The sequence below is a fragment of the Cherax quadricarinatus genome, chromosome 50, assembly GCF_038502225.1.
Source record: "Cherax quadricarinatus isolate ZL_2023a chromosome 50, ASM3850222v1, whole genome shotgun sequence".
In the NCBI taxonomy this organism is placed as follows: domain Eukaryota; kingdom Metazoa; phylum Arthropoda; class Malacostraca; order Decapoda; family Parastacidae; genus Cherax; species Cherax quadricarinatus.
In genome coordinates, this window is record NC_091341.1 from 16,239,415 (window position 1) to 16,251,543 (window position 12,129).

The window sequence follows — 12,129 nt, forward strand, 5'->3', positions numbered from 1 at the left end:
TCCCACTTTGTGTGATTCTTTATCTTTTAACTCCACGCCTCTTGCCAAGACCCTCGCATTTACTTCTCTTACAACCCCATCTATAAATATATTAAACAACCACGGTGACATCACACATCCTTGTCTAAGGCCTACTTTTACTGGGAAATAATTTCCCTCTTTCCTACATACTCTAACTTGAGCCTCACTATCCTCATAAAAACTCTTCACTGCTTTCAGTAACCTACCTCCTACACCATACACCTGCAACATCTGCCACATTGCCCCCCTATCCATCCTGTCATATGCCTTTTCCAAATCAATAAATGCCACAAAAACCTCTTTAGCCTTATCTAAATACTGTTAACTTATATGTTTCACTGTAAACACCTGGTCCACACACCCCCTACCTTTCCTAAAGCCTCCCTGTTCATCTGCTATCCTATTCTCCGTCTTACACTTAATTCTTTCAATAATAACTCTGCCATACACTTTACCAGGTATACTCAACAGATTTATCCCCCTATAATTTTTGCACTCTCATTTGTCCAATTTGCCTTTATACAAAGGAACTATGCATGCTCTCTGCCAATCCTTAGGTACCTTACCCTCTTCCATACATTTATTAAATAATTGCACCAACCACTCCAAAACTATATTCCCACCTGCTTTTAACATTTCTATCTTTATCCCATCAATCCTGGCTGCCTTACCCCCTTTCATTTTACCTACTGATTCACGAACTTCCCCCACACTCACAACTGGCTCTTCCTCACTCCTACAAGATGTTATTCCTCCTTGCCCTGTACACGAAATCACAGCTTCCCTATCTTCATCAACATTTAACAATCCCTCAAAATATTCCCTCCATCTTCCCAATACCTCTAACTCTCCATTTAATAACTCTCCTCTCCTATTTTTAACTGACAAATCCATTTGTTCTCTAGGCTTCCTTAACTTGTAAATCTCGCCCCAAAACTTTTTCTTATTTTCAGCAAAATTTGTTGATAACATCTCACCCACTCTCTCATTTGCTCTCTTTTTACATTGCTTCACCACTCTCTTAACCTCTCTCTTTTTCTCCATATACTCTTCCCTCCTTGCATCACTTCTACTTTGTAAAAACTTCTCATATGCTAACTTTTTCTCCCTTACTACTCTCTTTACATCATCATTCCACCAATCACTCCTCTTCCCTCCCGCACCCACTTTTACTCTTTTAAACCTACCCCATACCTCTTCGACCCCATTGCTTATGCTCTCATTAGCCCATCTATCCTCCAATAGCTGTTTATATCTTACCCTAACTGCCTCCTCTTTTAGTTTATAAACCTTCACCTCTCTCTTCCCTGATGCTTCTATTCTCCTTGTATCCCATCAACCTTTTACTCTCAGTGTAGCTACAACTAGAAAGTGATCTGATATATCTGTGGCCCCTCTATAAACATGTACATCCTGAAGTCTACTCAACAGTCTTTTATCTACCAATACATAATCCAACAAACTACTGTCATTTCGCCCTCCATCATATCTTGTATACTATTTATCCTCTTTTTCTTAAAATATGTATTACCTATAACTAAACCCCTTTCTATACAAAGTTCAATCAAAGGGCTCCCATTATCATTTACACCTGGCACCCCAAACTTAGCACCACACCCTCTCTAAAAGTTTATCCTACTTTAGCATTCAGGTCCCCTACCACAATTACTCTCTCACTTGGTTCAAAGGCTCCTATACATTCACTTAACATCTCCCAAAATCTCTCTCTCTCCTCTGCATTCCTCTCTTCTCCAGGTGCATACACGCTTATTATGACCCACTTTTCGCATCCAACCTTTACTTTAATCCACATAATTCTTGAATTTACACATTCATATTCTCTTTTCTCCTTCCATAACTGATCCTTCAACATTACTACTACCCCTTCCTTTGCTCAAACTCTCTCAGATACTCCAGATTTAATCCCATTTATTTCCTTCCACCGAAACTCCCCTACCCCCTTCAGCTTTGTTTCGCTTAGGGCCAGGACATCCAACTTCTTTTCATTCATAACATCAGCAATCATCTGTTTCTTGTCATCCGCACTACATCCATGCACATTCAAGCATCCCAGTTTTATAAAGTTTTTCTTCTTCTCTTTTTTAGTAAATGTCTACAGGAGAAGGGGTTACCAGCCCATTGCTCTCGGCATTTTAGTCGCCTCATACGACACGCATGGCTTACGGAGGAAAGATTCTTTTCCACTTCCCCATGGACAATAGAAGAAATAAAGAAGAACAAGAGCTTTTTAGAAAAAGGAGAAAAGCCTAGATGTATGTATATATATATGCATGTGCGTGTCTGTGAAGTGTAACCAAAGTGTAAGTAGGAGTAGCAAGATATCCCTGTTATCTAGCGTGTTTATGAGACAGAACAAGAAACCAGCAATCCTACCATCATGCAAAACAGTTACAGGTTTCTGTTTCACAGTCATCTGGCAGGACGGTAGTACTTCCCTGGGTGGTTGCTGTCTACCAACCTACTACCTACATATATATATATATATATATATATATATATATATATATATATATATATATATATATATATATATATATATATATTTTATTAAAACACACACACACACACACACACACACACACACACACACACACACACACACACACACACACACACACACACACACACATATGCAAAACAACCACTGTGAAGGAATAGTGAAATTCCAAGTGCTTTCGTGACTTCTCACATTATCAAGGAACATAGTTCCTTGATAATGTGAGAATTTCACTATTTTTTCAGTTTTTTTTTTTTTTTTTTTTTTGCATATTTTGATATCACCTGTTTACTGTGATCTTATTACATATATTTGCATGTAAATATATACAGTGGACCCCCGCATAACGATCACCTCCGAATGCGACCAATTATGTAAGTGTATTTATGTAAGTGCGTTTGTACATGTATGTTTGGGGGTCTGAAATGGACTAATCTACTTCACAATATTCCTTATGGGAACAAATTCGATCAGTACTGGCACCTGAACATACTTCTGGAGTGAAAAAGTATCATTAACCGTGGGTCCACTGTATATATCTTGGGCGGAAAACATTATATACTGAGTCAAAAAAGGAGAATTAGTGTGCACTACCTAGCAGAGTTTACTGCCAGAGGGGAATCATAGGCCTGAGTGTCGTGTGCAAAATAATAATAATAGAACTTTTCTTTGTCAGAGGAAAGAAAGTCTCCCTGATAACATTGTGTATACATAGTGTATAGTGTATACTACAGTGGCTCCCTAGTATATAGATGATGAAGGCTAAAGTGTCATTTGAAAACAGGTGAATTTGTAAATGAAGTGATAAGCCTATAGAGGCAGGTGCCAGAAGTCTCCAGAAACTTACCACAGAGGTCAGCTGTTTTAATAATCTTCCTGGCCTGCTAGTGTACCTCGCATTTAATCAAGTGATACCAGTGAACAGCAGAATACAGTGTTGTATTAGCAACTAACCAGTATTATAATGGTACTTAGTGGAATAAAGTGACTTTCATTAGTTTCTTTTTTCTTGAAATACCAGACGTATACTATAAATTTCATATAACCTGTAGTTACCAGCAGTCGCAATATACACAATGAGAAGCAATTATTACTACAGAAAAAGCATCCTTCCTCCAAAATTTCCACCAGCCAACTATAGTGATAATATAGCATTTATTGTGGTGGAGATGAAAAAACCTAGAAAAGCTAGATACAGCGATTGATAAACAAGGGTTGAGGCTCGACCGTTCGTCATTGTAGGAGCTGCCAGCAGTCACAGGTTCTTCAACACGCAAGTTATACTTTTGTATCAATCAAATCACATATTACTCGGGTAGATAATTTCCAGTAGATCCTTCATGTGTTAGCCCAAATCACCGACCAGTATGTTTTAAATAAGTGACCCACTGATCAGATCAGACTGGTTCCGAACCCTCGACTGGTCCGAACCCTTGACTGGTTTCAAACGGATTCGTTGGACAATAAAGCAGACTGTAAGCGGATGGGGTTGTAGGCGCCCTTATCAAACACAAACAATAAATATAAATCAGGAACGTACACGGTAAGCTGTCCAATATACAAGTACAGTTAGAAATAGAAATACAAATAGCTAGAGCTTCAATTAAGGAGGTTATTAATAGAGTATTCAAGAGGTTACTAGTAGAATTACAGTAAATCAACCATTCAAATCATTATGAAGCTCTGTGTAGTCTGCAGTCAATCAAACAAACGAGCTTCCACATGGATAAATTGTCATTTTTGTGGAAATTGTTGTCACGCCCCTTGTGCAGATATCCAAGAACTAGCTATAAGCAGTATTAAAACAGGGAAGTGTTTTTGGGTATGCCCAAATGAGATAAATCTGTGGACTAAAATCACAAGGGTATTAAAAGAGGACAACATCAAAGCTGCTTTCATAGAAAACCTGGAAGCTTTCTACAACAGATGGGAACATAAAAAGTCTGGGCTGAATGGTACTGCCCTTGATACTGGCCATGTAGTCAGAAACTGTAAGGCTGTAGGTGATGTCCTGGTTGTCAGTAAATGTGGGGCTGATAGTGCTGTCCTGGGAGACAGTAATGGTGAAGCTGGAGGTGCTGTCCTGGGAGACAGTAATGGTGAAGCTGGAGGTGCTGTCCTGGGAGACAGTAATGGTGAAGCTGGAGGTGCTGTCCTGGGAGACAGTAATGGTGAAGCTGGAGGTGCTGTCCTGGGAGACAGTAATGGTGAAGCTGAAGGTGCTGTCCTGGGAGACAGTAATGGTGAAGCTGGAGGTGCTGTCCTGGGAGACAGTAATGGTGAAGCTGGAGGTGCTGTCCTGGGAGACAATGGTGAATTCGGTATGCTCTTAGGAAAAACCCGATGGTGATGCCTCTTTTGGTCTTGGTATCTTGACTGGAATAGAAGTGTGTGAGATCCTACCAATAAAAATGATCTCACACACTTCTATTCCAGTCAAGATACCAAGACCAAAAGAGGCATCATCATCGGGTTTTTCCTAAGAGCATACCGAATTTGTAGTCCTGAGTTTCTCGATGAGGAATGTACATACATTCACCAAACATTCACTGAGTTACATTTTCCTTCCTTTTTCATCAAAGAATGTGAATGGTGTAAATATGCTTACAAAACAGAGATTGCAAATACTACTCGAAGGTGTGGAGAGACTGTTGTTGATGTGGCTTAACGAGAAACAATTACCCGAGAAACAATTAACTCCAGAGGGTTAGCCACCCAGTATAACCCAAGAAAGTCAATGCGTCATCAAAGACTGTCTAACCTATTTCCATTGGGGTCCTTAATCTTGTCCCCCAGGATACACCCACACCAGTCGACTAACACCCAGGTGAACAGGAAAAAAATGCCTGGAACTAGTGCTCATATTGGTGAATTTAAGGCCAGCAAAGGTTGGTTTGAGAGATTTAAGAATCGTAGTGGCATACACAGTGTGATAAGGCCTGGTGAAGCTGAAAAATTCCAACCGCAACAAGTGTTCACTTGTGACGAAACAAGGCTCTTCTGGAAGAAAATGCCAAACAGGACCTACATTACTCAGGAGGAAAAGGCACTCCCAGGACACAAGCCTGTGAAAGACAGGCTAATTCGCATGTTTTGTTGTAATGCTAGTGGGGATTGCAAAGTGAAACCTTTACTCGTGTATCACTGAAAATCCCAGTGTGTTCAAGAAAAACAGTGTCTCATCAGTCATCAGTACTCTTCAATGAAGGTAAGTATCAATTTAGTATTTATGTATTTATTCTGCATGCCTCTTTGTTTTCTGTGTAGGGAAATGTATATTTCCATTATTTTTTATGGGGAAAATTAATTCGGATACCAATAAAATCGGTTAAGGACAAGCTCTCTGGAACTGATTAATATCATTAACTGAGGGTCCACTGTGTGTATACGTATATATATATATATATATATATATATATATATATATATATATATATATATATATATATATATATATATATATATAATATATGGGAAGTACAGTGCCTGCACTCTGAAGGAGGGGTGTTAATGTTGCAGTTTAAAAACTGTAGTGTAAAGCACCCTTCTGGCAAGACAGTGATGGAGTGAATGATGGTGAAAGTTTTTCTTTTTCGGGCCACCCTGCCTTGGTGGGAATCGGCCAGTGTGATAATAAAAAAAAAAAATAATATATATATATATATATACTATATATATATATATATATATATATATATATATATATTTATATATATATATATATATATATATATATATATATATATATATATATATATATATATATATATATACAGTGGACCCCCGCCTTATGATATTAATCCGTTCCTGAGAGCTCATCATAAGCCGAAATTATTGTTAGCCGAATTAATTTTCCCCATGAGAAATAATGGAAATCAAATTAATCCGTTCCTGACACCCCAAAGTATAAACAAAAGATTTTTACCACATGAAATATTAATTTTAATACACACAAACTGAAGAAGACATGCACAATTACTACTCTATTAAGAATAGAATACATGACACTTACCTTTATTGAAGATCTGGTGATGATTGATGGGATGGGAGGAGGGGAGAGTGTGGAAGTTATTGTTTAGAAGGGGAATCCCCTTCCATTAGGACTTGAGATAGCAAGTCCTTTTCTGGGGTTACTTCCCTTCTTCTTTTAATGCTACAAGGACCAGCTTGAGAGTCACTGGACCTCTGTCGCACAATAAATCTGTCCACAGAGCTCTGTACCTCCCGTTCCTTCAAGACTTTCCTAAAATGGGCCATAACATTGTCATTGTACAGGTTGCCAACACGGCTTGCAGTAGCTGTGTCAGGGTGATTTTGATCCGTAAAGGTTTGCAGTTCAACCCACTTTGCACACATTTCCTTAATCTCTTTTTTCAATTCCATACTAATTCTCGCCCTTTTTACCACAGGGATGGCACTAGAAGCTTTCTTGGGGTCCAAGGTGACTTATTTTGTAGTTACAAGCACTAAAAACAGTGGGATAATGTGAAATGTACCGAATGTATGCGTAGATGCGACTGCACTGGCTGGTTTGTAAACACTGGTGATGAGGCCACACGTGAATGCTTCGTATGGCGGATTTAACGTAACGCGGTGTGTTCGTAAGGCGGGGGGTCCACTGTATATAGGTATATATATAATATTAGACAAAAGAAATGGAAAAAACAAGAAGCCCTTCAGGAAACTGGAAAACATCCTAAATATTTTTTCACATTAATAAAATTGAAGTTAAAAATCTCTTTCAGTATTGGCACTCTACTTAGAGAAGGTTTATACAGCAAAGATGAAAAAGTTGCGAGTGAAATTCTGGAAGAGCACTATGAATCTGTGTTCTGTAACTCGGTTGACACCACGAGAATTGAAAGCCCATGTAGTCTTCTAGTTTCTTTATTAACTCTGCTGACCTTTCTTAATATATATTGACAGCACAAATCCTTCATCTTAAAAAAGAATTAGAAGTATGCCCAAGCACCCATCACTTAGGTCTGATTCTTGGAATTTAGTGTTTATAAAAAAGTGTAAAACACCCCTAGCATGACTTCTCAGTGTTCTATGGAGAAGAAGCAGTCAGGTGGTAAGGTGAAATTCATACTTCCTTAAAAAATACATAGCTTTACAGAGGAGGCATCAGAGCTGTGACAAGTTATTATTGACCAGGAGCACTAACATCAGGCATAAGCCTTCGAAAGGATGCTGAAATGCCAATTTTCTCATTTTATGGAAAAGCATAACAGCCCTGGTCAGCATGGATTTGGAACAGGAAGGTCATGCCTCTCTCAACTACAGTGGACCCTCGCCTAACGAACGTATCGCATAACGTTAAATCCGCCTAGTGATACATTTTAACGCAAAAATTTTGCCTCGGCTAGTGCTAAAAAACTCGCTCAACGCGATTGGCTCGAGACGCGTCCACGTGCGGCCTGAGCCCACCTCACTTGTTTCGTGGGTGCCAGTGTTTACAAGCCAGCCACCGCGGTCGCTTCCAAGCATACAATCGGAACATTTCATATTATCACAGCCTTTTTAGCGATTGCACCTGCAAAATAAGTCACCATGGGTCCCAAGAAAGCTTCTAGTGCCAACCCTACAGCAAAAGAGTGAGAATTACTATGGATATGAAGAAAGAGATCATTGCTAAATATGAAAGTGGAGTGCGTGTCTCCGAGCTGGCCAGGTTGTACACAAAACCCCAGTCAACCATCGCTACTATTGTGGCCAAGAAAACGACAATCAAGGAAGCTGTTCTTGCCAAAGGTGCAACTTTGTTTTCGAAACAGAGATCGCAAGTGATAGAAGATGTTGAGAGACTGTTATTGGTGTGGATAAACAAAAAACAGATAGCAGGAGATAGCATCTCTCAAGCGATCATATGTGAAAAGGCTAGGAAGTTGCATGACGATTTAATTAGAAAAATGCCTGCAACTAGTGATGATGTGAGTGAATTTAAGGCCAGCAAAGGTTGGTTTGAGAGATTTAAGAATCGTAGTGGCATACATAGTGTGATAAGGCATGGTGAGGCTGCCAGTTCGGATCACAAAGCAGCTGAAAAATATGTGCAGGAATTCAAGGAGTACATAAACAGTGAAGGACTGAAACCTGAACAAGTGTTTAATTGTGATGAAACAGGCCTGTTTTGGAAGAAAATGCCAAGCAGGACCTACATTACTCAGGAGGAAACGCCACTCCCAGGACATAAGCCTATGAAAGACAGGCTTACTCTGTTGATGTGTGCCAATGCTAGTGGTGATTGCAAAGTGAAGCCTTTATTGGTGTATCACTCTGAAACTCCCAGAGTGTTCAGGAAAAGCAGTGTCCTCAAGGCTAATGTGTGTGTGCTGTGGAGGGCAAACAGTAAGGCATGGGTCACTAGGGACTTTTTCTATGACTGGTTACACCATGCATTTGCCCCCACTGTGAAAAATTACCTAATTGAAAAGAAATTAGACCTTAAGTGCCTCCTGGTATTAGACAATGCTCCTGGTCATCCTTCAGACGTGGCAGAGCGACTTTCTGCGGAAATGAGCTTCATTAAGGCCAAGTTTTTGCCTCCTAATACCACTCCTCTCCTGCAGCCCATGGACCAGCAGGTCATTTCCAACTTCAAGAAACTGTACACAAAAGCTATGTTTGAAAGGTGCTTTGTAGTGACCTCAGAAACTCAATTGACTCTTAAGAGAGTTTTGGAGAGATCACTTTAGCATCCTCAATTGTGTAAACATTATAGGTAAGGCTTGGGAGGAAGTGACTAAGAGGACCTTGAACTCTGCTTGGAAGAAACTGTGGCCAGAATGTGTAGACAAAAGGGATTTTGAAGGGTTTGAGGCTAACCCTGGGAATCCTATGCCAGTTGAGGAATCCATTGTGGCATTGGGGAAGTCCTTGGGGTTGGAGGTTAGTGGGGAGGATGTGGAAGAGTTGGTGGAGGAGGACAATGAAGAACTAACCACTGATGAGCTGCTAGATCATCTTCAACAGCAAGAGGCCACACCTGAGGAAACTGCTTCGGAGGAGGGGATAGAGAAATTGAGGAAGTTGCCTACTTCAAAGATTAAGGAAATGTGTGCAATGTGGCTTAAAGTGCAAACCTTTTTTGATGAAAATCACCCTCACACAGCTATTGCAAGCCGTGCTGGTGACTATTACACTGACAATGTTGTGAAACACTTTAGGAATGTCATAAAGGAACGGGAGGTACAGGCCTCTATGGACAGATATGTTGTGCGACAGAGGTCCAGTGACTCTCAAGCTGGTCCTAGTGGCATTAAAAGAAGAAGGGAAGTAACCCCGGAAAAGGACTTGCCACCTCAAGTCCTAATGGAAGGGGATTCCCCTTCTAAACACTAACACCATCAACACTCTCCCCTCCTCCCATCCCATCAGTCATCACCAGATCTTCAATAAAGGTAAGTGTCATGTAACTGTGCATGTCTTCTTCAGTTTGTGTGTATTAAAATTAATATTTCATGTGGTAAAAAATTTTTTTTGTTCATACTTTGGGGTGTCAGGAACGGATTAATTTGATTTCCATTATTTCTTAAGGGGAAAATTAATTCGCCTAACGATAATTTTGCCTAACGTTGAGCTCTTAGGAACGGATTAATACCGTTAGGCGAGGGTCCACTGTATTAGATCATTATGGCAAAAATCGCAGGCATATAATGGAAAACAAAACGGTCATTTAACAAATGCCACCATGGAGTAATAGCCTATAAAATGAGGTAAATACTGTGTGCATAGGTAACAGGAAGAGTAAGGAAGTGGATTGTAGGTATTCTAATAAGCAGAACATTTGAGTGCTGTGGTACACCATAGCACAGTCCTGGTATCTTTAATTTTCCCATCCTGAAAATAAACACACACGAACATAGTAACCACAGCTTTGTATCATCCTATTCAGACAAAACTAAAATAAGCATGAAAGTATCCTCAGTAGAAGACAAAACAGTCTTTCATTGGAAAAAGGAATATAACATGTTCACTGGTGATCACTTCCATTATGGTAATACAGTATTAAGGAGCTAGTAATTATCACAAGGTAATAAATACAGGCAGACCATCTCATAGAAAGAAAGGAATATATAAAAGACAGGAATAATAATCCAAATAATTATAATCTGTCATTTACAGAGTACAGTAAGGCAAATGTGTTTAAGTTCAGAAAAATGACAGGGTGATTGGACATCTGGTGTATATGCCTAATTACAAAAGGTTACTTGTGATGTTATGCCTGCATTTTTATATGTATATGTGTTCTTAAAATTATCAGGATTATTCTAGTTAGCAAGGAGACAAGCTTAACATTACATAATTGTAAATACAGGGCTTTGCCCAGGTCTTGTATTAGAAATTCTTTGCTTACATTTACATCGATGTGTCTGTGAGAATTCAGATTTACAGTATATAGTGTTTTTTATTTTTTTTACAGGTTAAGAGTTATGTCTTATTGCTCTGCTCATTGAGTATCTTCCTTTATTATTTCACAGCATCATGTGTTAGTTGGTTCCCAACAAGTGGAGTGCCAAGCCTCAAACTAACAGCCTGATGATTAAGAGAATGTCAGAATTTCAGGCTCGGCACTCCATTGAATTGTTACGTTTGGTTTATCATATAATTTCAGTATGAAAAGACTTAGAGGGTACTACCTGTTGGTGGAGCTGGGGGTTCTCTCTGAAAACATCTTTAGTCATTGCTAGCACAAATCGTCTCAGATTTCTGATTGGAGAATTCTTTAGGTTGGTGTGATTGGCAAAGGGATGGACTGGCATTCTTGTGATTGTCAGGTTAAGGCTCAGCACTCCATTGAATTGTTATATTCTTTTATAAATTTTCAGTACATTAACAAATACATGTCTTAAAAGGGATAAGACTTAGATCTGCCATCTTTGCTGGTGAGTGAGTGTTCTTCATAAAAAAATGTTTATGATGTGGTTGGCAGAGAGCATAGACTGGAATTAATATACTTCACTGTGTAGGAACATCCTTATTCCCATGGAAGAAAAATTGGCTTGCTTAAGTTGTTACACATTCTTATTTTAGGATTTTTTTTTTACATGTTTGCACTCATGACTGATAAATAGACACCATAATCATATTTTTTGGATATCTTGTATTTTGTTTTACAACAAATAATTCTATACCTTAGTGTTTTAACATTCTTATAATTTTGTTTAATTTCAAAGCTTTACAAGAAATTCCTCTACTTACTGAATAAGCTTACAGAGAGAGTCAGGTAGCTCCTTTGTAATTTCCATGTTAAATATGCTTGCAGACCTTCATATAAATTTTGTAAATTGTCATCTATTTTTCCTAGCAAAATTTAACAGTGGGCAATGATAGGTGTGGTATTTTCATAATCAATGAAGACTTTAAAAGTAAGCTAATAATGGAGAATTTTTCCAAATTCCAGCAATTAACCCTAAGTTCATTAACTGGCAGTTTTATAGAAAAGTGTGAAGTAGGGGCCTGAAACGCTGTTATTTTTTATTTTTTTTTGTCCCTGATTATGGAATACATTGAATTCATGCGAATCTTATAACATCATCTATAATGATAATATGTACTGTATTTAAATAGAAATCTTGATTAAATTT

At 38.8% G+C, this 12,129-nt stretch overlaps 1 protein-coding gene across 3 annotated transcripts in view; it reads left to right on the plus strand.

Annotated features, from left to right (window-relative positions):
* The window catches only part of kappaB-Ras (NFKB inhibitor interacting Ras like 1), a 66,205-nt gene that overhangs the window by 29,413 nt on the left and 24,663 nt on the right, over positions 1 to 12,129 (plus strand). The window lies entirely within an intron of this gene.